Raw genomic sequence first — 27,695 nt, forward strand, 5'->3', positions numbered from 1 at the left:
TCCGTTTTTTCCGGATCTGGGCCAGAACTGGGCCAGCTCCAGACCAGATGCGGATTCCTTTATGGTGATTTGGCCCAAATGTGGGCAGGATCTGGTCCAGTACCATGCCGGATCTGGGCCAGCTCATTTTGTGTATTATATATAGGCCTTTATACACACACACAAATAAGTTGTATACATATCTAGAATTCAAACACAATTTGTTTATTTGTACAGTGCTTTTCACAATACATATTCCAATGCAGCTTTACAGAAAATGCATTTAAAAGAGTATTGCATTTAAAAGTTACAAATAAAAAGAGTAATGTCCATATGCCACAGTATTTGTACAGTTCCCAGATAATACAAATCATACAAGTAGATAATGACTATTTAAGTAGAAATGATAAATACCTTTAAAAGCAATGATTACAAGCATCTTACCCAGACAGCAAGGAGTGTCGGCCCAGATCCGCCCACAACTGGCCAGCATGGATTTCACACGGGCCAGATGTGGGCTGGATCTGGGCCGACACTCCTTGCTGTCTGGGTACATAATACATAATTAAATATCTTTCTTTTTCCCTTAAGGTATAATATCAAGGTCTTAGACAACAAAAAGTTTAAAGAACTGATTTAGATGTACAGACAATTACTGTCCTGAACACTACTAAAACAATATTCATATTAAAACAATTGAATTACTACACAAAACATCTTTTACTACACTACATCTTTTCTTTTGATAATTTTTGCATCAAAAGCAAAATTAAAGTTAATTTAAAACTACCCCAAGTAGTACAAGTCTCTACTTCTAGTGCTTACTGTACATAATATTCACTAAGCTTAAAACAGTGCTACACAATGAGAATGAGAAGAATCTGAATAATTACCAAAGGGAAATTTGATATCACAGGGAAAGGTCTTACAAATGTGTGTCACCATTGTGTGCTTGAGTTGGTTCTAGTTGTTCGAGTCTTCTGCAATGCTGTTTTTGAGGTAAATGCGAGCCCTCCATCTGACTCCACAGCTTAAAGACAGTTCCCCCCTTTTCGTTGTCTCTAAAAAAAAAAAAAGATTAAATATCTTTTTAATATTAAAATATTAATATTAAATATATTATACACACACACACATACAGTACATATATACACAAACACACACATAAGGTCAGAAGTTTACATACACCTTGCAGAATCTGCAAAATGTTAATTATTTTACCAAAATAAGTGGGATAAGATATTTACATATAGTGTCCACAAGAGAAAAAAAATGTTGAATTTATAAAAATGACCCCGTTGTTTACATCCACTTGATTCTTAATACTGTGTTGTTCCCTGAATGATCCACAGCTGTGTGTTTTTGTTTAGTGATAGTGGTTCATGAGTCCCCTGTTTGTTCTGAACAGTTAAACTGTCTGCTGTTCTTCAGAAAAATCCTTCAGCTCCCACAAATGCTGTGCTTTTCCAACATTTTTGTGTATTTGAACACTTTCCAGCAGTGACAGTGTGAAAAGATGGATCTCAAAATCACATGAAATCAATGCGGGCCACATGTGGGCCGGATCTGGGCCGACACTGCTTGCTGTCTGGGAAGTATCTTCTGTAGCTTCTGAAGGGCAGTACTAAATGAAAAAAATATTTAGGCAAAATAAGAAAAATGTACACCTTCATTCTGTTTAAAAGTTTTCACCCCCTTAATGTATTGTGTTTCCTTCTGGAGCATCAGTAAGCATTTTTCACTTCCAGTTCTTTTCCACATCATCAATGTTATCCATGGTTAGCATTTTTTAATTTTCCTGTAATCAAGTAATTTTGTCCTGCTTTGTGTGTAACAAAGATAATGTTCATTCTGCTTACTGTCCATAGGTGTAAAGTATAATAACTGATATAACAGAAGAAAAGCAAGGGGAAACTGTGCCACCTGTTTTATATATTAAAAAATACACAACTAATTGCATATTACACAGATATGTTATGAATGTATTTGTTTCATTTAGTATTACAAAGCAAGGAAGGCAATGTTTAAGCCTTACACATAAGAGTCAGAGTTTATTAACATGCTCCACTGTGGAAATTAGTGCATGTGACATCAGTGTCATACACACTTCCTTTAATCACCGACTTGAGATGAAAAAGGGTTTGTACCCAAATGACACACAGACTATAGCATTGCTAGAGGACTATGACTGTTATAACAGGAATATTGTTCAGGATGCTGGGTGTGAGGTTATTTGAAGGAGCATTTCTCCAGAAAGCTGCAAGCCTCAATCGGCCCTAACAAACAGTATGTTTTGAACAGCACAAGTTGTAACATTATCAGGCACTCATTATTATCAATACTCAATTATAAATTGTGGCATTCAAATAGCTTGAATAACTCAAACTCCACTGAAAACTAAAAAAACAAACAAACAAAAAAAATGGACTCACCTTACTATTCGACAGTCCCGGCTCTCAGGTGGAACCTGAAATTGAAACAGATCGTTATATAGTGTTGCTGGACAATTTCTCAGTTCATTTACCCAATTAACATGGACCATACCGTTAACAGAAATAAAAGCATATTTTGGCAAAGATTTTATAAATAAAAACCATACCAAACAATATAATGTAATACATGTATATCTCCTCAGTGCCCCTCTGTTTCTATCATTCAGTGTGCTTGAAAGCGTTCTGCCTGCTTATTCAAGGGGACCGGGCTCGTCAAAAGTTTGGACACATTACTGTTTTTAATGTTCTTGAAACAAGTCTCTTATGCTCCTCAAGCCAGCATTTATTTGATCAAAAATACAGAAAAAAAAATATTGTGAAGTATTAAAAATAATGAAATAAAATGGTTTTCTATTTTAATACACTTCAAAATATAATTTATTTCTGTGATCAAAGCTGAATTTTCAGCATCATTACTCGTCTTCAGTGCCACATGATCCTTCAGAAATCATTATAATATACTAATTTGATACTCCGTTGTTATCGATGTTGGAAACAGTTGTGTTGCTTAATTTTTTGGGAATCTGTGATAGTTTTTTCAGGATTTATTGATGAATAAAAGTTAAAAGAAAAGCATTTATTTATTCAGCTTTGCCATCACAGAAATAAATTATATTTTAATTACAATTTTAAAAGTAATTATCAGTTAAAATGTTTTTTTATGAATATATTGTAAAACGTAATTTATTCCTGTGATCAAAGCTGTATTTTCAGCATCATTACTCGTCTTCAGTGTCACATGATCCTTCAGAAATCATTCTAATATTATTATTTGCTGCTCAAGAAACATTTCTGATTATTATCAGTTGAAAAACCAACCTGATCTCACAGAATTCCGTGTAATGTTCACGGACTTAATTAACCTCCGAATCTGTGGTGGCATCACGGAATCGCCGAAAATTCCGTGATGGGCTCACAGAAGGCATCAGCCGTGGTCCATGCACGGATTCACTGGTTCAACACCAGAGCTGCATCGGACCACGTAAAAAGAGTGACTCCGATGCAGTTATACTTTCACTGGAGTATCTGACCCCACCCTTACCCTAAACCTACCCAGTTCTGAACAATTATGGTGACGATAAATTATCGCGTCGGCATATTGAAAGTGTTGAACCAGTGGATCCGTGAGTGGAGCACGGCTGATGCCTGTCACTGACTTACATTGGTATCACTTCTGTGAGCCCATCACGGATTTTTCTGTGAGCCCATCACGGAATTTTCGGCGATTCCGTGATGCCACCACAGATTCGGAGGTTAATTAAGTCCGTGAACATTACACGAATTCTGTGAGATCATGTTGGAAAAACAGTTATGCTCCTTAATATATGCAGAAACCATGATATACAACCATTCACATGTTTGGTGTGTGTTATTTAATAGAAATGACTGTTTTTATTTAGCAAATAGGCATTAAATTGATAAAAGTAAAAATTTATAATGAAGCAAAAATATATATTTCAAATAAATGATGTTCTTTTGAACTGTCTATTCATCAAAGAATCATAAAAATGTTTCCAGAAAATGTTAAGCAGCAAAAACTTTTTATTTTTTTATTTTTTTTACATCTAATAATAATAATAAGAATCATTACTGATAACTGAGCACCAATATAAATCCAGCACTAAATCAGCATGTTAGAATGATTTCTGAACGATCGTGCACTGAAAACTGCAGTAATGATGCTGAAAATTCACAGGAATAAATTACATTTTAAAATATATTCAAATGATATTTCACAATATTACTTTTTTAATTTTATTTTTGATCAAATAAATGCATGCAGCCTTGAGGGTTAGTACTTAAACATTAACACTGCTAGCCCACCATGACAGGCAGCAATCTTAAACATTAAATTTTAATGGAAGCAGTCAAAATTACTATAGTTTAAATTAAGTAATTAAGTTAAAATTCGTTAATTACGTATAATTACAGACCTCTGGACCGTTTTCTTCATGTTAGCAAGTCCTCTGATAATAGGCCTAAAGTGTTCGCCGGTCCAACACCGATCTAAGGAGCAATAAAAACACCAAACCTTTAAGTTATCGTGTACACAACATAAGAAGAAATGAATTTGTTAGTAGAACAGTGTGATAACACGGTGTGACATACCTCGGTGAAGTTTTAACAGCGTGCAGTCCGTCTGCCTCGCTCTTCTTGATGTCTTCTTCTTCTATTAAGGTTTATTGGCGGTTGGCAAACAACTTTTTGGTGCATTACCGCCACCATCTGGTATGAGTGTGGACCAGAATGTTGTGTGTAAGCATTGTTTAAAAAAAACTATATCCTTCCACTTAAATTGGTTTCTCTAAGATATTGAAACAGTATATTACAACACATTTTTTTTACTCTTTCCGCAAAATGCTAATCAAGCTAGCATTTATTTGATCAAAAATACAGAAAAAAAATGTAATATTTAGCAGTATTACAATTTAAAATAATGGTTTTCTATTTTAACCCTTTAGGCGCCAGGGTTTTTTTGAAAAAATGGTGGATTTTGACATCAAGATTTCAAAAGCTTGTAGCTTGAAAGGGTTTAAAGATAGAGATCTACTGTAAATTAGAAAAATGTTGGGCATGACCTAAAGTTTATGTGGGGTGTAAATATACTCATCTAATTAGCATATTATGATGTCATCAGGGGGCGGTCCTCTTGAATTTCATAATATTCAGGAAATAGTAGATATTGAATTGATATTTGAACTTATTTGCATGTTTTTTTTAGATTTTTTTTTGTCTTTTTATCCTCATTCCACATGATCAGGAAAAGAGGAAACCAACAATAAAACAGGAGAAAGTACAAAATTATTACTATATTACTATACTATGTGTAAAACGCATGTGAACAGTAGCCTACTTTTTGATCAGTTCATCAGTAATATTCAGGAAATAATAGATATTGAATGGATGTTTGAACTTATTTGCATGTTTTTTTTTTTTTTTTGTCTTTTTATCCTCATTCCAAATGATCATGAAAAGAGGAAATCAACAGTAAAACAGGAGAAAGTAGTAAATTATTACTATATTACTGTGCCATAGTAAAATACATGTACCTATTTTTTTTTTATCAGTTGACCAGCTATCTGCCCAATCAGGTTTCTAGGTGACAGTTTATAGTTCTTGAGAGTATGTACCTCTCATTGCATGGCACAGCGCACAGACCTGCCCCTCACTGACTGCACCTGTACTGTCTGCCGGCGGCCCTTTGAGCGCGATCAGAAAAAAAGACGCAATCTGGCCGACCATCAGCAACGCGATGCCTCTCCTATGGACACTAAGACCACGTCCACCCCTGCCACCCTCATCCCCGTTGGGCAAGGCTCGAAATTATCACTTGATGGTGCTTTGTGAACACTCTCGCCATTTACGGCGGTGCCATTGCGCATGTGAAGATGTACCAGGAGATGCGCGATCATTAGATGGCCGATCGTCATTTCCAAAGGCAAATATTCCCCTTCAGAGTCAGAATAGGCGAATAACATTTGCAACACGTCCTCACGGTACAACTTTTTATTAGCCATTTGGCGATTTTCTCTCACAAATCTCACAATTTACTCAGACGCTAAGAACTGAACTGCTTCCGCATCAATGACACGATAGCTCACTTGCTCTGCTATTTCCTCGAACAATTTTGGTCTAGAATCGAAGTACTACATGTCTGCCATCTAGTGGTAGGGAATACAAATGAGATACTACACCATATTAGGAACTACAATCTGTTTAATGAAGTATGACGTCTTGTCGCAATTTTGCGACTTTGGCGCTTAAAGGGTTAATTTACTTCAAAATACAATTTATTGCTTTGATCTAAGCAAATATCTTTGACGTCTTCTGTTCTGAACACGCGCTCGTTTCGGACGTGGCCCGGATCTGCTCTGCGACAGTAGTTCCCACCACTGAAACCGGGCCCGGGCTGGATCCGTGTTACAGCACTGAAACGGATGTGACTGTAATACGGATTTGCCGGTTTGAAAACGGATCCGGCACAGAGTCAACTGCTGTCTGGGTTGTTTTCTCGTGATCACGACTTATTTTTCTCGTTATCTCGACATAACAAAAGTTGTTTTGTCGTTATCACGACTTAAATTTCTCGTGATCACGACATAACAAAAGTTGTTTTCTCGTGATCACGACTTATTTTTCTCGTTATCTCGACATAACAAAAGTTGTTTTGTCGTTATCACGACTTAAATTTCTCGTGATCACGACATAACAAAAGTTGTTTTCTCGTGATCACGACTTATTTTTCTCGTTATCTCGACATAACAAAAGTTGTTTTGTCGTTATCACGACTTATTTTTTCTCTGATCTCGATAGAGTTGTTCTCAAGTTACACAACTGCGCCAAGAGGTGGCAGTATAGAACTACGATTATTGTGTTTTGGGCAGGGTTCTATTGTTTTTTTTCAGCAGGGAGAGAGAGTCACAGCGTAGCGTCGTGTGTGTGTGTGTGTGTGTGTGTGTGTGTGTGTGTGCTCGCTTGTGTGAGGGAGAAGACACGGTCAGAGCAGGGGTTAATGAAGCCCAAGTGCCACCTACAGGCCTATTATGTGAAGTGTAGGCTGGCAAAATGGTGACGTGTGTTATTTCTGTGTATAATTCCGTGTATAATTATGCAGCATTATGAAAGTGTCTTATGCTCATCAAGCCTGCATTTATTTGATCAAAAATACAGAAAAAACTGATATTGTGAAATTATTACAATTTATAAGTATGTTTTTCTATTTTAATATACTTTAAAATATCATATATTTCTGTGATGCAAAGCTGAATTTTCATCATCATTACTCCAGTCTTCAGTGTCACATGATCCTTTAGAAATCATTCTAATATGCTGCTTTAATATCAATGTATTAATTTTTATTTATTTATTTATTTGTTTATTCATTTATTTTTTATGATTTTTTTTTCTCTCATACACATTGGCCACAATTATTGGTACCCCTAGAAATTCTCATGAGTAAAATATCTCTGAAGTATATTCCCATTCATATTCAAAATTTTGAGCTCTCCAGGGTCATTATGAACATGAAATTATCCAGCCATGGCTTCCTGTTTCACAGAAATATAAACAGGAGGGAAAACAAAGCCCAAATTCCCCTAATCATCCATCACAATGAGAAAAACCAAAGAATATATTTCTGATTTGCAGCAAAAGATAATTGAACTTCACAAATTAGTGAAGTGGCTTTAAGAAAAGAGCTAGAGCAGAGAAAATTCCCATTTCCACCATCAGGGCAATAATTAAGAATTTCCAATCAACATAAAATGTTACAAAACTACCTGGAAGAGGACGTGTGTCTATATCATCCTAATGCATGGTGAGAAGGAGAGTTTGAGTGTATAAAGACTCTTCAAGGACCACAGCTGGAGAATTTCAGAAAATAGTTGAGTCTCGGGGTCAGAAAACCTTAATAAAAATTGTCAAACAGCAGCTACATTATCACATGTAGTTCGGGAGGGTTTCAAGAAAAATTCTCCTCGCTCATCCAAAAACAAACTCCAGCATATTCAGTTATCAGACACGACTGGAACTTCAAATGGGACTGGCTTCTATGGTCAGATGAAACAAAAAAATGAACTTTTTAGCAGCAAACACTCAAGATGGGTTTGGTGACCACAGGGATAAAAAGTACCCCATGTGTACAATGAAATACACTGCTGTATTTTTGATGTTGTGGGCCTATATTTCTGGTGTAGGTCCTGGACATCTTGTTCAGACACACGGCATCATGGATTCTATCATAAAAATCAACAAGTGACCGATTCTGTTAGAAATCTTATAATGGGCCATGTTTGGATCTTCCAACCGGACAATAATCCAAACACAAACCTCAAAAACACAAAAATGGGTCACTGATCACAAAAACAAGCTTCTGCTATGGCCATTCCAGTCCTTTTGTCACGGCGCAGTAAGGGAACACACCGTGTAAACAGGGATCTGGGTCCAAATGCAGGTCTTTATTAACTTAAAGGCAGACAAAGTAGAAATCAAACGGAAACAAACACAGATATCAGAATCTGAAAACAGGATCAAAACAGAAACAGAAACATGCCACAAATGGCAACGTAGTGCTTGCATCAATCCACATATAAACAACTAATAATCCAGCCCAGAGAGACGTGGGGAAGGAGTATAAATAGTCATCCGGATGGGCAACAGCTGTGTATGTGTGAGTGGGTGAACAGGTGTGTGAAGTTAAGGTAAAGGAGCCCGGAGGATGGAAGATGGCGACCTCTGGTGGTGAGAGGGAGAAACACATTACCCGGACCCCTGACACCTTTGACCTGAACCCTATAGAAAATGAGTGAACTGAAGAGAAGAAGCACCAACATGGAGCTGGGAATCTAAAGGGTCTGGAGTGATTCTGGATGAAGGTCTGGTCTCTGATCTCTTGTCAGGTGTTCTCTGACCTCATCAGGCATTATAGGAGAAAATTTAGAGCTGTTAAACTGGCAAATGGAGGTTTCAAAATTATTGAATAAAAGGGTGCCGTTAATTGTGGCCAATGTATATTAGAGAAAACATTTATTTCATAATGATATTTCCATTTTAAATTCTTATTATCCAATGAAAGGTTAGATTTTTGTGAATTTTTAATAAAAACTCAAAAGGATTAACAATGCAGATACATTTTCACAGCCTTCTTTGATCGTATTTACCAAGGGTGCCGATATTTTTGGCCATGACTGTACATGGCAGTTTTAACCGTTGCTAACTATAAACAGGAGGGAAAACAAAGCCCAAATTCCCTAATCATCCATCACAATGAGAAAACCAAAGAATATATTTCTGATTTGCAGCAAAGATAATTGAACTTCACAAATTAGTGAAGTGGCTTTAAGAAAAGAGCTAGAGCAGAGAAAATTCCCATTTCCACCATCAGGGCAATAATTAAGAATTTCCAATCAACATAAAATGTTACAAAACTACCTGGAAGAGGACGTGTGTCTATATCATCCTAATGCATGGTGAGAAGGAGAGTTTGAGTGTATAAAGACTCTTCAAGGACCACAGCTGGAGAATTTCAGAAAATAGTTGAGTCTCGGGGTCAGAAAACCTTAATAAAAATTGTCAAACAGCAGCTACATTATCACATGTAGTTCGGGAGGGTTTCAAGAAAAATTCTCCTCGCTCATCCAAAAACAAACTCCAGCATATTCAGTTATCAGACACGACTGGAACTTCAAATGGGACTGGCTTCTATGGTCAGATGAAACAAAAAAATGAACTTTTTAGCAGCAAACACTCAAGATGGGTTTGGTGACCACAGGGATAAAAAGTACCCCATGTGTACAATGAAATACACTGCTGTATTTTTGATGTTGTGGGCCTATATTTCTGGTGTAGGTCCTGGACATCTTGTTCAGACACACGGCATCATGGATTCTATCATAAAAAATCAACAAGTGACCGATTCTGTTAGAAATCTTATAATGGGCCATGTTTGGATCTTCCAACCGGACAATAATCCAAACACAAACCTCAAAAACACAAAAATGGGTCACTGATCACAAAAACAAGCTTCTGCTATGGCCATTCCAGTCCTTTTGTCACGGCGCAGTAAGGGAACACACCGTGTAAACAGGGATCTGGGTCCAAATGCAGGTCTTTATTAACTTAAAGGCAGACAAAGTAGAAATCAAAACGGAAACAAACACAGATATCAGAATCTGAAAACAGGATCAAAACAGAAACAGAAACATGCCACAAATGGCAACGTAGTGCTTGCATCAATCCACATATAAACAACTAATAATCCAGCCCAGAGAGACGTGGGGAAGGAGTATAAATAGTCATCCGGATGGGCAACAGCTGTGTATGTGTGAGTGGGTGAACAGGTGTGTGAAGTTAAGGTAAAGGAGCCCGGGAGGATGGAAGATGGCGACCTCTGGTGGTGAGAGGGAGAAACACATTACCCGGACCCCTGACACCTTTGACCTGAACCCTATAGAAAATGAGTGAACTGAAGAGAAGAAGCACCAACATGGAGCTGGGAATCTAAAGGGTCTGGAGTGATTCTGGATGAAGGTCTGGTCTCTGATCTCTTGTCAGGTGTTCTCTGACCTCATCAGGCATTATAGGAGAAAATTTAGAGCTGTTAAACTGGCAAATGGAGGTTTCAAAAATTATTGAATAAAAGGGTGCCGTTAATTGTGGCCAATGTATATTAGAGAAAAACATTTATTTCATAATGATATTTCCCCCCATTTTAAATTCTTATTATCCAATGAAAGGTTAGATTTTTGTGAATTTTTTTAATAAAAACTCAAAAGGATTAACAATGCAGATACATTTTCACAGCCTTCTTTGATCGTATTTACCAAGGGTGCCGATATTTTTGGCCATGACTGTACATGGCAGTTTTAACCGTTGCTAACTATAAGTTGAACAACACCTGTTCTTATTTCTGACAGGATGCACGCTCAAACTGCATCTAAGACTTTTTGGATGCTAGAGCAGAAGCCTGTAGTTCTTAGATCGTCTGTTAACGATTCTAACGTAGCATTTGGACCAATCAGACAAACAATTTTTCATTTGATTTAACAAATCAAATTAGTTATTAGATTAACAAATAATCACAGACCCCTCACCCAATACACATACTGGGTGCCGGTATGTCTGTGGATGACTCCAGGCCCCTGGTTCCATGGCAACCAACCTGATAACACTAGTTTTACTGCCCAAAAGAATGTGGGCAGAGAAACACTCACTTCATTTCCCCTTAGGAAAATGGACTCTTCTCTAATTAATTCATAGGAAAACCTTTCTTTGAATGAACACACATATCCTTCAGGTCATTGTGTATATTATTACTGTTCTTGTATATGTTCTTGTGTATTGTATCCTGTTTTATGCATGCTTATGATCGATCACTAGTTAATATTACCTCACTTATACCATGTTTGGTCTCTATCAATTCGTCTTCGGATGATCTAATTGAGAGTATATATTATATGTTGATACTTATGCAACATACTAGTGTTCTAAGAATCTTTAATAGTTTGTATATAGTTTGTATATCAACTTCCAATCCAGTTCATATGCAAATTACCATGCTTGGAGACAAAGAGTCGTAAACTTTCCCTCCAAAAGTTCAAGTCACCACTGGCTCTTTGACTCCCCAGAGGTGTGACCTCTATATCAGATAAAGCTCTCACATCAGTGACCCGCCCCCCATTCTGCGGTTCTGTTAGATCCTAAGAGGATGAGAAGGATGTGAGCTCCTCAGTGATCCTTAAGTTTTGCGCCAGGCCTTGCGGCCTTGACTTTCCATTCATCCAAGGATCCTCGGATCTCAGCAGATCTCTTTCTTAGCTCTTTTTCCCTTTCTACCTGGGAAGAAACTCCCAATTACCACTGAGCCAGAATAACATCTTTTGGAGTTCATCACCCTTCAAACCCTGAAGAACTTGAAGAACTCCAACACCACCAAATCTTAAAACCATCAGAACTTTCATCCGAGACTGCATCCGGACACTCGTTCAACAAACAAAGGCAATGCAAGTATCGTACATTTAACTAAACTAAACAGAGGTTTAGTATAAGTTATAGACCCCGTTATAAACGGCGCTGATGGTTTTACTCAGGCGGTTAACTGACTCTGTCCATAACTGCATTCTCTGGTTTCTCTAATGGCTTCATTCATCCACTTTAGCTCCCCTTTGTATGTACGCGTGAGTGTATGTTTATTCGTTTGTTGGTTTAGGTTAGTTATGTGTGTTTGCGTTTAATTAATAAAAGTTGTGTGCACAAATTTCATGAGTTTCTGGTTCTGCCTTGCAAATTAATGTCTCTTTACGATTTTGATCCTCGCTACATGCTTTAATGCATTAATAGGAAAGTATTTTCTGTGGCCAAGGAAATATCCTTTCTTAGAGTTGATATGAACTTGTACTGAATGTTTGCTGGACGAACAGATCAGTTGATGGCAATTTAATTATGCTACAGTTATTACTGTCAGCCGATATAAATAATTGTAATTAATCATAATTAATTGTAATTATTTATAGACATTTCCCTTTTGAGCTGATTTATTACACTAACTCAAAATGAAAATTGCTCAAAATAATAATTTCCTTTAGCAATCTCATCATTTTCTTATTTATATCCTCCTGTTTTCTAAGTAATTTGATTATTCCTTTATTTTAAAGATGATCTTCTAATTTTCCAACTCCATTCTGCTTCTGTCTCCTTCGGTCCATCTTCTTTCTTTCTTTTAACTTCGCAGCTCCAGTCTTTTTTGGATTCCTTGCACAAGTAGTTAATCAAAATAAATTTCTAGTTTACCTGTTTCATCGTTACTGTTCCCAATTGAGAATTGATCTGGGAATTGTACATATATTGGGTCATTTGACCCTTCAATTTTCAATACTTATTTTACCCACTGTACATATGTATATACATATATACATATATATATATATATATATATATATATATATATATATATATATCTAAGAGGATGAACTCAGAAGAAGTATTGCCAGACAAAAGTTGAATAAGACCACTAGAAATGGCATCAAATACTAATCTTACAATCTTATAATGAAGGAATTCGGGTTTTAGTTAGTTATGTGATCTATTATGAAGACTCTAGTCCCGTATCATTGCAAGATGTCAGCGCTCTATTGGGACACTGGCAGCTTCACTTCTCTTCAGTGGAAGAGAGTGAAGGTGCATCCTCCATCTTTTTTACAGTCTATGGCACACGGAGAGAGAGAGAGAGAGAGAGAGAGAGAGAGAGAGGATCAAAACACTTTTTATTTTATTACAAATTACCTCTCATACAAATTCACAACAATAGTAATTCTCATAAAATACTCAAACATTCAAAAACAACTGACCCTCAAAAACCACTCATAAGATGTCTTTAAAACACCAGATATCACAAAAAAAACAATTCATTATTAACAAGTTTATAATAGGCAAATTCAATTTTGATTCTTCCACCAACTAATTTTCTAAACATCATGTCCATCAATAGTCCCAAGTTGTTTTCCTTTATTCTTTCTCGTTTTCCATATTGCTAATTTAGCTGTTCCCAACAAATAATTTAATAAACATGTCATCCTTCTCATTGAATACCTATACTTAATGCCCCTAATAAATATTTTATCTGAAAACTCCTCATCAAATTTTTTAAACAAATCCTTAAGAAAATTAAAAAGATCTTGTAATCTTCCACATTTTAAAAACAAATGTTCTAAATCTTCTTGTTTTCCACAAAATCTACATTCACCACCCACTGCTGAGTTCAGGTGCGCCACATGTCTGTCTGTAGCTATTGCCCCGTGAATAAGCCTCCATTGTAGATCTGCTGTTCTCTTCTCTATGGGAGGCTTATACAGGGCTCTCCACCTGTCCCTCACGAGGAAATCTGATCCTAACAATCTTGGCCACTTTGAAGCTTTAATTCTCTTGAGAAAAATTTGATGTATGACTTTTACTGAAGAATCGGAAATTGCTTTCTTTGATGATGATTCAAAATAGTCCAACTGAGGTGTATCAAAAGACAAAATTGAGTCCATATTTACTTCCACACTCTCCTCAAGCGTAACTGGTCCATCGACCAACCTTTTTCGATGTACTCTCTGTGGCCACTTGGTAAGACATTCCAAATCTCCTCTATCAGTTTTGATACAAGACGTTCAGGCTTTAAAAATCTAAATTCAGCTGAAGGATGAATGAAGGAAACTTTCAAGCACCTCTCCGTGAGCTCTAGCTCTATAGGACAGCTGGGAGAGCAACCATTTCCACTGAGACAACCGAGCATGTTTTCTCCTCTAGTCCCTCTCAATACTGTTTGCTATTTTCTCCAGATCCTAAAAACACTCCTCCATATTTAAAACCTTCTCTTCCTCATTTCAACCCTCCAGTTATTGTCATGCTCACACCATACAGCCACACTTTGACCTTAGGTTTCTCAACACTTCTTTAAAACACAAACATCTTGATTTATTGATTAAAACTGTAAGATCATCTGCATAATGCAGACATTTTAATAGATAGGTGAAAGACCAATATCTCTGATTTGTAATCCCATTAATTCTCTTCTTAATTTACATAACGGTTCAATGCTATAAAGCTGCCCTGAAAGAGTCTAATACTCCTCTGAATCTTTATGGGAACACTGAGACCCCCGGCTATGTAAATCAAGCAAGTTGCTTCATTGTAAAGCAGTCTTATGTCAAATTAAATTGTCTCCAAAACCAAAAACCTTAAAGGTATAGTTCACCTAGAAATTTAAATTCAACAAACAAAGGCAATGCAAGTATCGTACATTTAACTAAACTAAACAGAGGTTTAGTATAAGTTATAGACCCCGTTATAAACGGCGCTGATGGTTTTACTCAGGCGGTTAACTGACTCTGTCCATAACTGCATTCTCTGGTTTCTCTAATGGCTTCATTCATCCACTTTAGCTCCCCTTTGTATGTACGCGTGAGTGTATGTTTATTCGTTTGTTGGTTTAGGTTAGTTATGTGTGTTTGCGTTTAATTAATAAAAGTTGTGTGCACAAATTTCATGAGTTTCTGGTTCTGCCTTGCAAATTAATGTCTCTTTACGATTTTGATCCTCGCTACATGCTTTAATGCATTAATAGGAAAGTATTTTCTGTGGCCAAGGAAATATCCTTTCTTAGAGTTGATATGAACTTGTACTGAATGTTTGCTGGACGAACAGATCAGTTGATGGCAATTTAATTATGCTACAGTTATTACTGTCAGCCGATATAAATAATTGTAATTAATCATAATTAATTGTAATTATTTATAGACATTTCCCTTTTGAGCTGATTTATTACACTAACTCAAAATGAAAATTGCTCAAAATAATAATTTCCTTTAGCAATCTCATCATTTTCTTATTTATATCCTCCTGTTTTCTAAGTAATTTGATTATTCCCTTTATTTTAAAGATGATCTTCTAATTTTCCAACTCCATTCTGCTTCTGTCTCCTTCGGTCCATCTTCTTTCTTTCTTTTAACTTCGCAGCTCCAGTCTTTTTTGGATTCCTTGCACAAGTAGTTAATCAAAATAAATTTCTAGTTTACCTGTTTCATCGTTACTGTTCCCAATTGAGAATTGATCTGGGAATTGTACATATATTGGGTCATTTGACCCTTCAATTTTCAATACTTATTTTACCCACTGTACATATGTATATACATATATATATATATATATATATATATATATATATATATATATATATATATATCTAAGAGGATGAACTCAGAAGAAGTATTGCCAGACAAAAGTTGAATAAGACCACTAGAAATTTCACCTAGAAATTTAAATTGTCATTAATTACTCGCCTCATGTCGCTCCAAACCCATTAGACCTCCGTTCATCTTCAGAACACAAATTAAGATGTTTTTTTATGAAATCCGAGAGCTCTCTGACCCTCCATAGACAGCAACACAACGCCATAAGAACTGAAGTGGATTCGTACATGTCTTGCTGTCTTTCTACCTTGGAATGAAATTAATCCTCAGAAGAAAGTGTGTTCAGCTTTCAGACGCAACTGCTAAACTGAGGACAAAACCTGCAGAAATTAACTAACTAACTAGATCATAGGAAAATAAATAAATAAATAAATGACTTGATAAAACAAATATAGTTCATTTGTTATAAAAATGTAATGCTGAATTTATTATTTATTTATTATTTTCTTTATGCATTTTTTTCATATGTATATTTACATTCATTTTTTTTTCATTTTATTTACTTATTCTTTCATTTATTTTTCATATCTGTTTGATTTAGTCATTCATTTATAAATGTATTTATTCATGCATTTTATGAATAAATACAGAAGACTAAGAAAGCTTCAGGAAAAGCATTTTTTTTTTTTTTCAACCAGGCCATATCCCACCTGAACAATAAAAACATTCATAACTATACATTTTCCATCATAACTGACACATTTATACATACAAAACTGAAAATTCTACATAAATTGCACACTTGTAAATAACATATCTGTACATTCATTTAAACAATTCTATTTTTCTCTATATTTATACTTCTGTATAAAGTGCATTATTTAATGTTCTGTTTTTCTTATATTAGTGTTATATTTCATCTCTACTGTGTAATTCTATTTACGTCTGCGCTATGTCTGTACTTTTCTTGTTGTGGTACTTTGTAATAAAGCTCTTTGTGACTTCTGAATCATAATTCAACAGACTCCATCTTTTCCACTGTAATATCAGCAGTCTCTCCGCCAGAGGACAGTGTGCTGATTTACATCAGAAACCACATTAGATTCACACTTCCAACATCTGTGATTTAAAACACGCAATCTAATTCAGATTTCACTTACACTGAAAACAAATGGCTGATATTAAATTAAAATTAAATATGAATATGTGTATGATAATTAATACAACACTTTATGCTGTTTTCACTGGTTTAATGCAACATATTTCTTGAACTTGTATAGCTTGAACTCTTATCTGCTGTTAATCAAACAGAAACAGGTGTTCAGCTTTGTGACGTCACTGACTCCGCCCACACACACAGATCACTTTCTATTCTCAAGACATCAACAAGGACATAATCATCAACACGAAGAAACATGCAGGTATCACATTTCCTTATAAACACTCTATATGTTATATGAAATGTAAATATCAGATAGACTAAAACATGGGTTTATTTTAATCATCAAATGTAAACTGCAGGAACATCAGTGAGTTTCACTTTCATTTCAGTCACAGAACTGTATGAGAAACAAATCTGTGAGTAAAAGACTGTGTTCAGAGTTGAGGCACATGAATATTAGCTGATGTGAAGTGTGTTTAGTTTATGGTCTTTAGATAAACATGCTGGAAACATGGTGCAGAACATCTGGGGCCAGTACCGTGAAGCCGGTTTAGCTGGCTAGCCAGGTAAGTTTCAGTTTAGTTTGCACCAATCCTGGGTTTTAGGTACCATGAAAGTGGCTTGACTTTTAGCTGCGTTCAATGCCATAGTAACTTATACTCCACAGCTAGCCTGCTCCGGGGCAGATTATGTTCTGAGTTAGAGATCTAAAACTGAAATTGGACCAATCAGATGTGAGCAAAGTGACACGCCTGACACAAAGAAGTCACTCTCCCAGTTTCTCTTGCTCCAAATCAAAGGTCATTACTAAAAAAATTGTTTGGCCAAAATAAAAACTGAGTTATTTTATATGTTTTATATTATTATTAATCCATTACACACAAGCAATTTTAGTTTAACAGTTATTATAAATCATTTATTTAAAATGAATGTTAATATATACAGATCGTATATAATATAAATAAGCTGTAGAATCACTAGATAACACTTTAAAAATGACTGTGACCTTACATGTTCGAGTCTCTATCGCTGTATATTTCTAACTATATAAACTAATTTAACAAGTTTCACTTGTGACTGCACTGATAAAGCAAGATCATTTCTTTTATTTGTCCTCTTTCATGAACAAGTATTTTATTTTATTTTTTTTTCACAGACGCTTGAGGACATTGAGAAGATGAATGATGGACGTTATCTGGACTGTGCTGAAGCTTCACAGTGTTTCATGATGGAGCAACAGACCACAGAGAGACGTGAGTGTGATGATGCTTGAAGCTCCTAATAGTGTGTCACGATACCAAAATATTGACTTCAATACGATACTCCACTAAAATATATTGAGACTACTACTGAACCGATACCAACATAGAACAACAGGAAAGGTTTTATCTTTCTTATTAATAATAATAACATAGATGCAAGTAACAAACTAAAGGACAAATACAATAAAATAAAGACACAAAATGAAATAAATAGGGGCCTATGAAATCTGTTTTATTTCTGCCCAAATTCTGTTTTATTTTTTCCAAATTCTGCTTTTTTCCACTCTATTTTAATGGTTACATTAAAAAATATTAATCAAAAAGCATGTCTAATTAATTGAAATCGTGAGCCTTACACAATTTAACAGCAATTTATTAAAAGTTTAACAAAAAAAAATTTTTTTAAGGCCCTATGAAATACGTTTTATTATTTTTCTCAAATTCAGTTTTATTTTTTTCAAATTTGGTTTTCCATTCATTTTCTGGATTCCATTTTAATAATAATTATATAATAATAATAATAATAATTTAAAAGCATGTCTAATTATTTTATAAAGAATAATTCAATTTTATAAAGAATTAATTTATTATATTATTTATTTCTCTTTTTTTACAAACACTGTTGTGTATTTACAATTTTCTAGTAAATAAATTGTAAAATAAAAAAAATTTCTGATAAATATTCCTTAAATATTGCTAATTGTTAATATTTTATTAGTAGTAGCATTATTATTAAATTAAGTAATATTTATGTCAAGTTGAACTGAACTTTTATTTTGACGGGTTACTGTGAAGACCTTTATGTTTCTGTTTGTATGTGATATCTCCATGGTTTTTCTCAAAAGTAACAGTAAAATGCTCATGAACTGACCCCAGAGCAGTTCTAGAGATCATGTTTATGTGTTCATAAACACCGCGAGCATCATGTGCACCAGTGTTAATTTCGTCGACGAAGACGAAAAATATTCGTCAACAAACCTTTTTTCTGTGACTAAGACTAGACGTTGACGAGCTAAAATTAATATCTGATGATAAAAACTATGACGAAATTTATGCCGCGTCTTCATTAACAAGACGAGACGGGACTAAAATGTTATTTGAGGACTACCGGACATTCAAAATACATCCTATAGGCTAAGTTAACTGTAATGTCTTTCAAAATGTGCGTCTCTGTCTTTGGATTGCAATCAGATGAGGGACGTTTATATCTAGTCTCAGTATGGCAGCCGCAGCGGACGGATAGGCGGAAAATGTGACTAAGACTAAGCATTTTCGTCTCAAGATAAAGACTAAGACTAAATCAAAAATGCCTGCCAAAATTAACGAGACACCCCTCGCTGCAGACTGTAGCGCGGTGACGTCAGGTATCTACGTCAGGTATATGTTTACCGTGCATGCACAAAGTGACGTATGGTATGTCTATGACACGCATGCGCATTGCGTGTGTAATTTGCATTACGTGGTGACGGTAGGTGTTTTTGCGCCGTGCGTGACGTAACACATCATAAAAACGCATGCGCATACTTAACAATACTCTAATAAAATGTAAAAGTATTAAGAACCCTAAGGTGGAAAAAAAATAAAACAATAAAATGTAATACAGCACATATCCATGATTTTAACCATGTCTCATCTCAGGTAAAATGATACGGAATTACAGAGTTTATTCTGTAATATCTGTGTAGTATTTTATTTACAATTTATTAACATTCTGTTGCACTTTACTTCACTGTGTATATTGTAATATTACCCTTTAACGGCGCCTTATATATTTCTTATTAGGCTAGTCAACATTACAAAAGATGACATCAGTCGTTAGCTCTAGTGGTGCAGATGGTAAATCGTGTGATTTTCACATTTTGACATGATCGACGCAGGTTCGAATCCGCCTTTTAGCAAAGTTTTTTCTCCCTTTTCAAATTTCAAATCACATCAAAAAAGCATTTATTTTCAATAAAAATTAAGGAAATAATCAAAAAGTTGTGAGGGAGGGCTTTATTGTCCCAATAAGGTGATATATCCATTTAATAATTTGAATTAAAATTATAATTTACACTCAATACGTTATTATTGCATAACGTTAATGTTTTATAATGTACTACAACACTAAGGTACAGGTAATTACCACTGTTTGCAATAAGTAGTTTAAATAGCAGAAAACCCTGCTATCACTTAGTGCAAATAGCTGCTGCCTTTATTATTTTAATCTGTCCTCTGTCATGGTTCTTGTTTATTTATTTATTTTGGATAATTTTGGACATTTTCCTTTTGCATTGGCAATTCTGCATGTTAAATATTTAAGCTTGGCTTGAGAAAGCATAGCCTGAAACAATTTGAAAGTTTTACAGTTGAGGGCAATACAGTCTATCAGGAAAAAAAAACAAAAAACAGATAGTTGAGATGAGACAGACAGAAAGATGAGAAGAGAGACAGACACTCAAATACTTTTTACAGTATTCACTACATGTTAAGGAGTTAAAGAACTATCTGTCTAGACATATGAAGTGGGCCTCTTCTCTGAATTTCGTCTCACTGATAATGTCCCTAAAAGTCATATGAACATGAAGGTAAATTTAAGAGGTAACACTTTACAATAAGGTGTCATTTGTTAACACTAGTTAATGTATTAATTAACATGAACTAACAATGAACAATACATTTGTTACAGTATCTATTAATTTTTGATAATGTTAATGCAAAAGATGACAATATGAGAAACATACATACATACATAATGAAGAATATATATATAAATGTATGTATGTATGTATGTATGTATGTATGTATTTATTTATTTTTTGCAATGCATGCAATTCATTACTTTATTAATATAAGTATTTCTGCTCTATTTTAATACGTTTAAAGGCTAATTTTAGGCGAAATAAGACTTTTAAAGACCAGCACCAGAATCCCTGTCACGTCGAATACTAACACATATCATAAAACATGTCATAAATGTTTGAAATTGCACACATTTGCAATGACACTCTCTGTGATTATGACCAAAGCATCCTTACAATTAAAAGCCAACACAAACGCACATTTTTAAGAAAACAAAAGTAAGTAAATGTTCTGGAAGTGAATGAACCATTATTGAACCTGCGTATTTATGGTAAATACATAGGTAACGTAGGTACGTGACGTCACAGCGCTACTGCGCCTGCGTTTTATAGATATACCATACGTCACTTTGAGCATGCGCGGTAAACACATACCTGACGTAGGTACCTGGCGTCACCGCGCTACAATCTGCAGCGAGGAGTACTTGAAATTAACACTGATGTGCACTTCAGTATGTGTGTAGTAAACGAAACCGCGAGTCTGCGTCATTCATTCACACACAGACACATACAACATGCAGGATTCAGATTTAAATGGCCAGATTCCATGATATTCCGCGTTATGCAGTAAATTATAAGTTTCCTGTGATTCCATCCGCATTTTCATAATCATACGGCCTTATAAGTAAACAGTGTTTTACTCAGGAATTACGGCTCTTATTAAAATGCATTCTTAAAGTACTGGTACTAATAAAATGTGGAATCTTACCATTTTTAAAAGCAGGGTATCGCAATACCTTTTAGTACCGATATATTGTGCAACACTAGTTCCTAATGATTAATGAACATGTTTTAATCATCTTCTTCTGTCAGTTTCAGAGTGTGTGAAGCTGAATCTGGTTGTGTGCGGGAGTGACGGCTCATTAAAATCCTCCGTATCAGAGCAGATCCTGCAGCAGACAGACAGAAGATCAGACGTGGAGCTTCATGATCGCCTGATTAATCTGCTGGAGCTTCCAGCTCTGACTGGTCTCTCGGAGGAGGAAGTGATGCGTCAGACTCTCCGCTGTGTGTCTCTCTGTGATCCTGGAGTTCATGCTTTCCTCCTCATTATTCCTGACGCTCTGCTCAATAATGAAGACAAAGCAGAAATACAGGAGATCCAGAGGATCTTCAGCTCAAGAATCAACAAACACATCATGATCCTCATAAAGCAGAGTTCAGAGCGTCAGACAGAAGAACTCAGTGAAGAAACACAGTCTGTCATTCAGAGGTTTGGAGGACGACATCAGTTCTTTGGTCTCAAAACACAAGTGTCCACATTGATGGAGAACATCGAGCAGATGCTGGAAGAAAACAGAGGAGAGTGTTTCTCCACAGAGATGTTTCTGGAGGCGCAGGTGAAGAAACTGATGAAATATGAAGAGATGAAGAAGAAAGTTCATTCACTAGAGACACATTTACTGTCACAAGGTAAGAAAAATTGTTTGGTCTTAAACTACACAGCTTTTTTAAAATTAGATTTTTACTAGAGTACGGTTTGATGTTATATTAAAGTTTTATACATTTGTCTTTTAAACAGAAGAACTGCAAAATTTAACATTATAAAGTTAAAAAATTCAAAATTTAATTTAAAAATTTGAAAGGGAAACATTCTGATTGTACAAAAATAAGGTCAAAGGTCAAGTTTCAGTGTTCCACAGGAAATGAAGATTGCTGCAACTGATGTATTTCCTCTTTTTCAGGTTCATCAGAGAATGAAGATGATCTGAGGATTGTGCTGCTGGGAAAAACTGGAGCTGGGAAAAGTGCAACTGGAAACACAATCTTAGGAAGAGAAGCGTTTACAGCAGAAGAATGTTTTGAATCAGTGACTAAAGAGAGTCAGAGAGAAACATCTGAAATCAACAGCAGACGTGTTACTGTGATCGACACTCCAGGACTGTTTGATACTAAACTCAGTAACGAGGAGATCCAGAGAGAAATAACTAACTGCATCCACATGATCCTGCCTGGACCACATGTGTTTCTCTTACTGATTCCTCTGGGACGATTCACTCAAGAAGAGGAAACAGCAGTGAAGATCATCCAAGAGACGTTTGGTGAAAACTCATTAATGTACACCATGGTGCTCTTCACCAGAGGAGATGACCTGAAGAAGAAAACCATCGATCAGTGTTTGGGAAAACCTGGATCTCCTCTGATGAATCTGATTGAAGCGTGTGGAAACAGATATCATGTGTTCAATAATAATCAGACTGAAGACCGAACACAGGTGACTGATCTACTGCAGAAGATAGACATCATGCTGAAAGAAAACGGAGGGAGTTACTACTGTAAGATGTTCAGACAGATGGAGAGAGAAAACAAGAACAACAGATGAAGATCCTGATGGACAGAGTCAGAGAAAGAGATGAAGAACTCAGAGAAAGAGAAGAACGATATAAAAGAGAAATGAAGGAACAGGAGGAGCACATGAGAGACGACATGAAAAGAGAAAGAGAGATGCTTAAAGATGAAATGATGCAAGAAAAGGAGACTGTAAAGAAAGAAAAAGAAAATCTACAGATAGAAATAGACAGACTGATGAACAGAATAGAGAATGAAAGACAGAATCATGACCATGAGAGAAAGAGAAGAGAAGAAGTGTTTAATGAGAGAGAAGAGGGTTATAAATCACTAATGAAAGAGAAAGAGCAGAAAGAGAGAGAAATGCAAAATAAGATGAAGAGAGAAAGAGAGAAATGGGCGAAACAGAAACAAGAGGAAAAGATGAAAAGAGAAGAAGAGGATGAGAAAAGAAGAGAGAAAGAACAGAGAGATTATGATGAATTTAATAAGAGACTGAAACAAGAGAGAGAACGAATGGAAAGAGAGAAAAAAGTTCTTCAATCTAAACATGAAGAAGAAGAAAACAAGAAGAAGATCCTGATGGAGAAACTGAACAGAGAAAGAGAAGAACTGATGAAGAAACATGAAGAAGAGAAAGAGAGAATAAGTAATGCACTTAAAACACTTCTGGTACTTCATCTGACTACACTTAAAATATATTTTCCATATTTTCCCCTTAATTTTATTAAAGGTAGGCTATGTCATTGTCAGATTTAAAAATGTATATTTTTCCAAAATTTCTAATAAAAAAAAAATAGAATAAGAACAGGTAGAATAAGAAGAATAAGTTACTAATCAAAAGAAATCATATAACAAAATTAGTTTCCACTACAAAGGTGGCACAGAAGAACACAAAAGTTAAATTCATAACAATGTTGTGAGAATAATGCTTTAAATATAAAATTTTGAATATAGAACTATTGTTTGATTGAAATGATTTAAATAACTGAAAGGACACTTTAAACATAAAAATAAAACTGCCAGTAGATGGCGGCAAGTCACTGATTTTTTTCACTGAATCATTCATTCAACTGATTCGTTTGAACAGGTGATTCATTCAGGAATGCAGCAAGTGACCGTCTTTATGAGTGGGTAATTGAATCACTGACTCACTAGACTCATTTAAAAACGCAGGTTCATTCATAAATGAAACACCGCTGTGTTTGAATGATGAGCAGCGGCTCGGCTGTGACTGTTTGAAACTATGTTCCTTGACCAAATAGAGCACAATCAGGCAATAATGTTAAAAGTCATACAATGTACATCACTTTACATAACTTACTGTTTATTGAGCTGTTGTATTAATTTAATATCACATTTACAAACTCCTTTAATAATCTTTAAAAGCTGTTACTCACTTCAGTTCATCGCAATCTTACAAAACTCCATTATAATCAATGAAGATCTCTGCACTGCACAACGAATCTCTTATTTACACCGTCTACACTTTGTTTGTTATGGAGAGGATTTGTGAGCGTGCATAACTCAGCAATGAACAAAAATATTTTGAGCAGTGAGTGGATTCTGATTAACATTGCATTCAAGGAATCATGTCTGCGATACATTACTCAACGCTGCACAAACACACGAGCAGAAATCTTTGAAGCTCCTCTCAGCGCAAACACAAATAGTCTATGCTGATCGGGTTAGTCGCACAGGTGCTCCTAAATATTTTTTGATAGTCGCACGCAGTAGCTACTTTTCAGTCGCACTGTATAGCCCTGGCAATGTGTCGTGATATTTTCTCTTTCTTTTTTTTTTTTTAACTTACGTTTCGCACAACCGCCAAATTGATGCTGCCTATACATTTGAGAATAAATATGCTTGACTCTGACTGGGGGGAGGGGGCAAATACACTGTGACCTGACCCAATCGCAATTCTTTATATGCGTGCATATATTTGATATTCTTTCTGTATATTGTATCATTAACTGTTCTTTTTCTATGCATCTGTATCTCTTCCAGCAAAATAATATATACAAAACATGAAAAAATATTTTAAAGGTCTTGTCATTATCGTAATCACTTGGTGCCCCCCTATTGGCTGGTGCCCCAGGGCACTCGCCCAATCCCGTCTATGGATAATCCGGCCCTGATTTCAATCCAGTAAAAATGAATTTAATTATTAGTGGTATTTTTAATCAAATAAATGCAGCCTTGATGAGCATAACGGACTTCTTTCAAAAACATTTAAAAAAGCGACCTCAAACGTTTGTGGTGTGGTATTCTCTGCTATTCTTTAATAATGAGAATGATTTTTAGAAATATATCTTTAGTGTATTAACCCAGCCTTTAGTGTATTAACACAGAATTGTATTATTTTTACTTTACAGCATACATTGTTTGTATATTGTATTGTATATTAATTTCCGGTGATTGTCATTATAAAGGAGCATTCAAAAGAGCACTCGTTAAAAAAACCCTATCAATTACCTGCAAATGTTGATTTTAGGGGTTATATCTTATAATATGTGATTTGTTCTTAATGGATATCTGTGTGTTTTCTCCGTTTTTCAGGAGGAATATATGGATTTTATGGATTTTTGGCAGTGTGTTTCGGGCTCATTTGTGTTTTTCTGCTGGTCTTCATCATACTGCAGAACTATCAATTCACCAAAAGCCTAGGTATGGCAAACTCTGATGACACCATCAAATCTTATGTAGCAGTCCCACGTTTTCTTTCATTCCTGACCCTATACATGCTGCTGCAGTCCTCAAATCACAAGCACATCTACATGTATTGAAGCCATTGGAAATGCATGAAATCAAAATGCTTGCAATGGTATAGCAATAGCAGAGAGAAACAACACAAGTGTGTCTTTGATGCATCCTAAGATGAATGAGCTCTAACTTTTTCCAGCACTTCAAAGCTCAAACGTCTGATTATTTTTCAATTTAAATGTGATGACCATCAACATTTGTTTTTCTTTAAAGATTCTCCTCATTTGTAAAACGAAAACTTTCACAATGTACAAAAACGTACACTTTTATTTTGACATTTAAAACACGCTGAATTACCATTACAACCAGTAGATAGTGCAGAGCAGCACTCATTAGACATTTGCTCTGCCTAAAATAGTTTTCAATAGTATTCCTAAAATAGTGCTGTCTATCCCTCGAGTTGTTTGGAACTATTGAGAGCTTCATGAACCACGTGAGCGCACAGCGGGAGATCAAAGTATGTCACATCTCTGATTTTCAGCGGCTCTGCTATGATCGTATCAAATGTAGAAATATCAAGAGGTATATTACTAACATATTGGCTGTTTATTAGTACTTATAAAGTTCATATAAATGCCTTTTTCTACATGATCATATTTTAGATCCGTTAATCCGACCCAATACCTAAACTTAACAACTACCTTACTATTAATAAGCAGCTAAATAGGAGTTTGTTGAGGGAAAACTCTTAAATAATAGTGAATATGTTTTTCCCTATTCTCAAGTGTTGATAGATATGTTTTGTTGTGCAATTATTTTTTTAAGGATATCATTAATTGTTTTGCTTTTGCTGTCAGCAGAACAAGCAAAGCGTGAATGTCATGAAAAACTTGTGAAAGTGGCTAAAGCTTTAAAAGAAGCTGAAGCAAAACTACCATGCAGATCAAAGGGAGCTCGTGACTGGGGTTACTATATTCCTGTTGTTGGAGCAGCTGCTGGAGTAGTTGCTGGTTTTGCTGAAGACATTGTGCATAGGATTTTAAGATAATATGAAGCTGAAGGATGAGTTCAGGTAAATGTGGGCAAATTATCACATTAAGACACCTGTGCATGATGCAAATTTCCAAAACCATTCTATTTGTTTTGATTTTTTTTTATCCTTGCTTGAAGAAATTATTTATTCACTTCTTAATCATACATGTTTTTTTTAACTCTATTTCTTTGCATATTCTATAACTCTGAATTGATCTGCAACAATGAATCAATGTTTATTTAATTTCCAAAACAAAAAAAAAAACAAAAAAAACTTTCTCATTCAGATCATTTCACCTGAATATCATGACCTGTTTTAATAAGATTTTTCTCAGAGTTTGATTATTGATTTCTCTCTGTATATGTAAGAATATTGATTTTGTTCATTTCATTTTAGTGAAATTAAGGCCACACAACTTCTCCCTCATCATCCATTTGACACCGATGTTTGTCAAAGAACTCTTCATTATCCTCAAGAAATGCTTCACTTCAGCATCCATCTTCAGGCACCCTAAACCTCTGAGGACTTTCATCATGGAGACTGATATTTTTAACTCTGGAGTACATTTAAATAATATGTAAGTGCTGTGTAGGGAGTGAATTTATTTCCTTATAAAATTAATTCTGAGGCCAAAACTCAGGAACTCTCCCAAAGACAGATGCCATGCAATAAAGCCATGAAAATAATCTGGAGAAGAGATGTACCAAAGAGAACAAAAGATCTCCAAAGAGAACAAACACCAAAACTTATCTCCTTGATCATTTAT

At 35.3% G+C, this 27,695-nt stretch overlaps 1 long non-coding RNA gene and 1 pseudogene across 1 annotated transcript; one reads left to right on the top strand and one right to left on the bottom strand.

Moving 5' to 3' along the window:
- Positions 1 to 491: 491 nt before the first annotated feature.
- On the bottom strand, positions 492 to 4,729 carry LOC131537124 (uncharacterized). Its single transcript, XR_009270165.1, has 4 exons — positions 4,581 to 4,729; positions 4,406 to 4,478; positions 2,412 to 2,446; positions 492 to 1,040 (listed from the first exon to the last, which is right to left on the bottom strand). It is a non-coding gene; the product is annotated as an uncharacterized LOC131537124 (long non-coding RNA).
- Positions 4,730 to 17,734: 13,005 nt separating this feature from the next.
- Positions 17,735 to 27,695, top strand: LOC131537084 (GTPase IMAP family member 8-like; annotated as a pseudogene).

This window comes from Onychostoma macrolepis, chromosome 03, assembly GCF_012432095.1.
Source record: "Onychostoma macrolepis isolate SWU-2019 chromosome 03, ASM1243209v1, whole genome shotgun sequence".
Taxonomy (NCBI): Eukaryota; Metazoa; Chordata; class Actinopteri; order Cypriniformes; family Cyprinidae; genus Onychostoma; species Onychostoma macrolepis.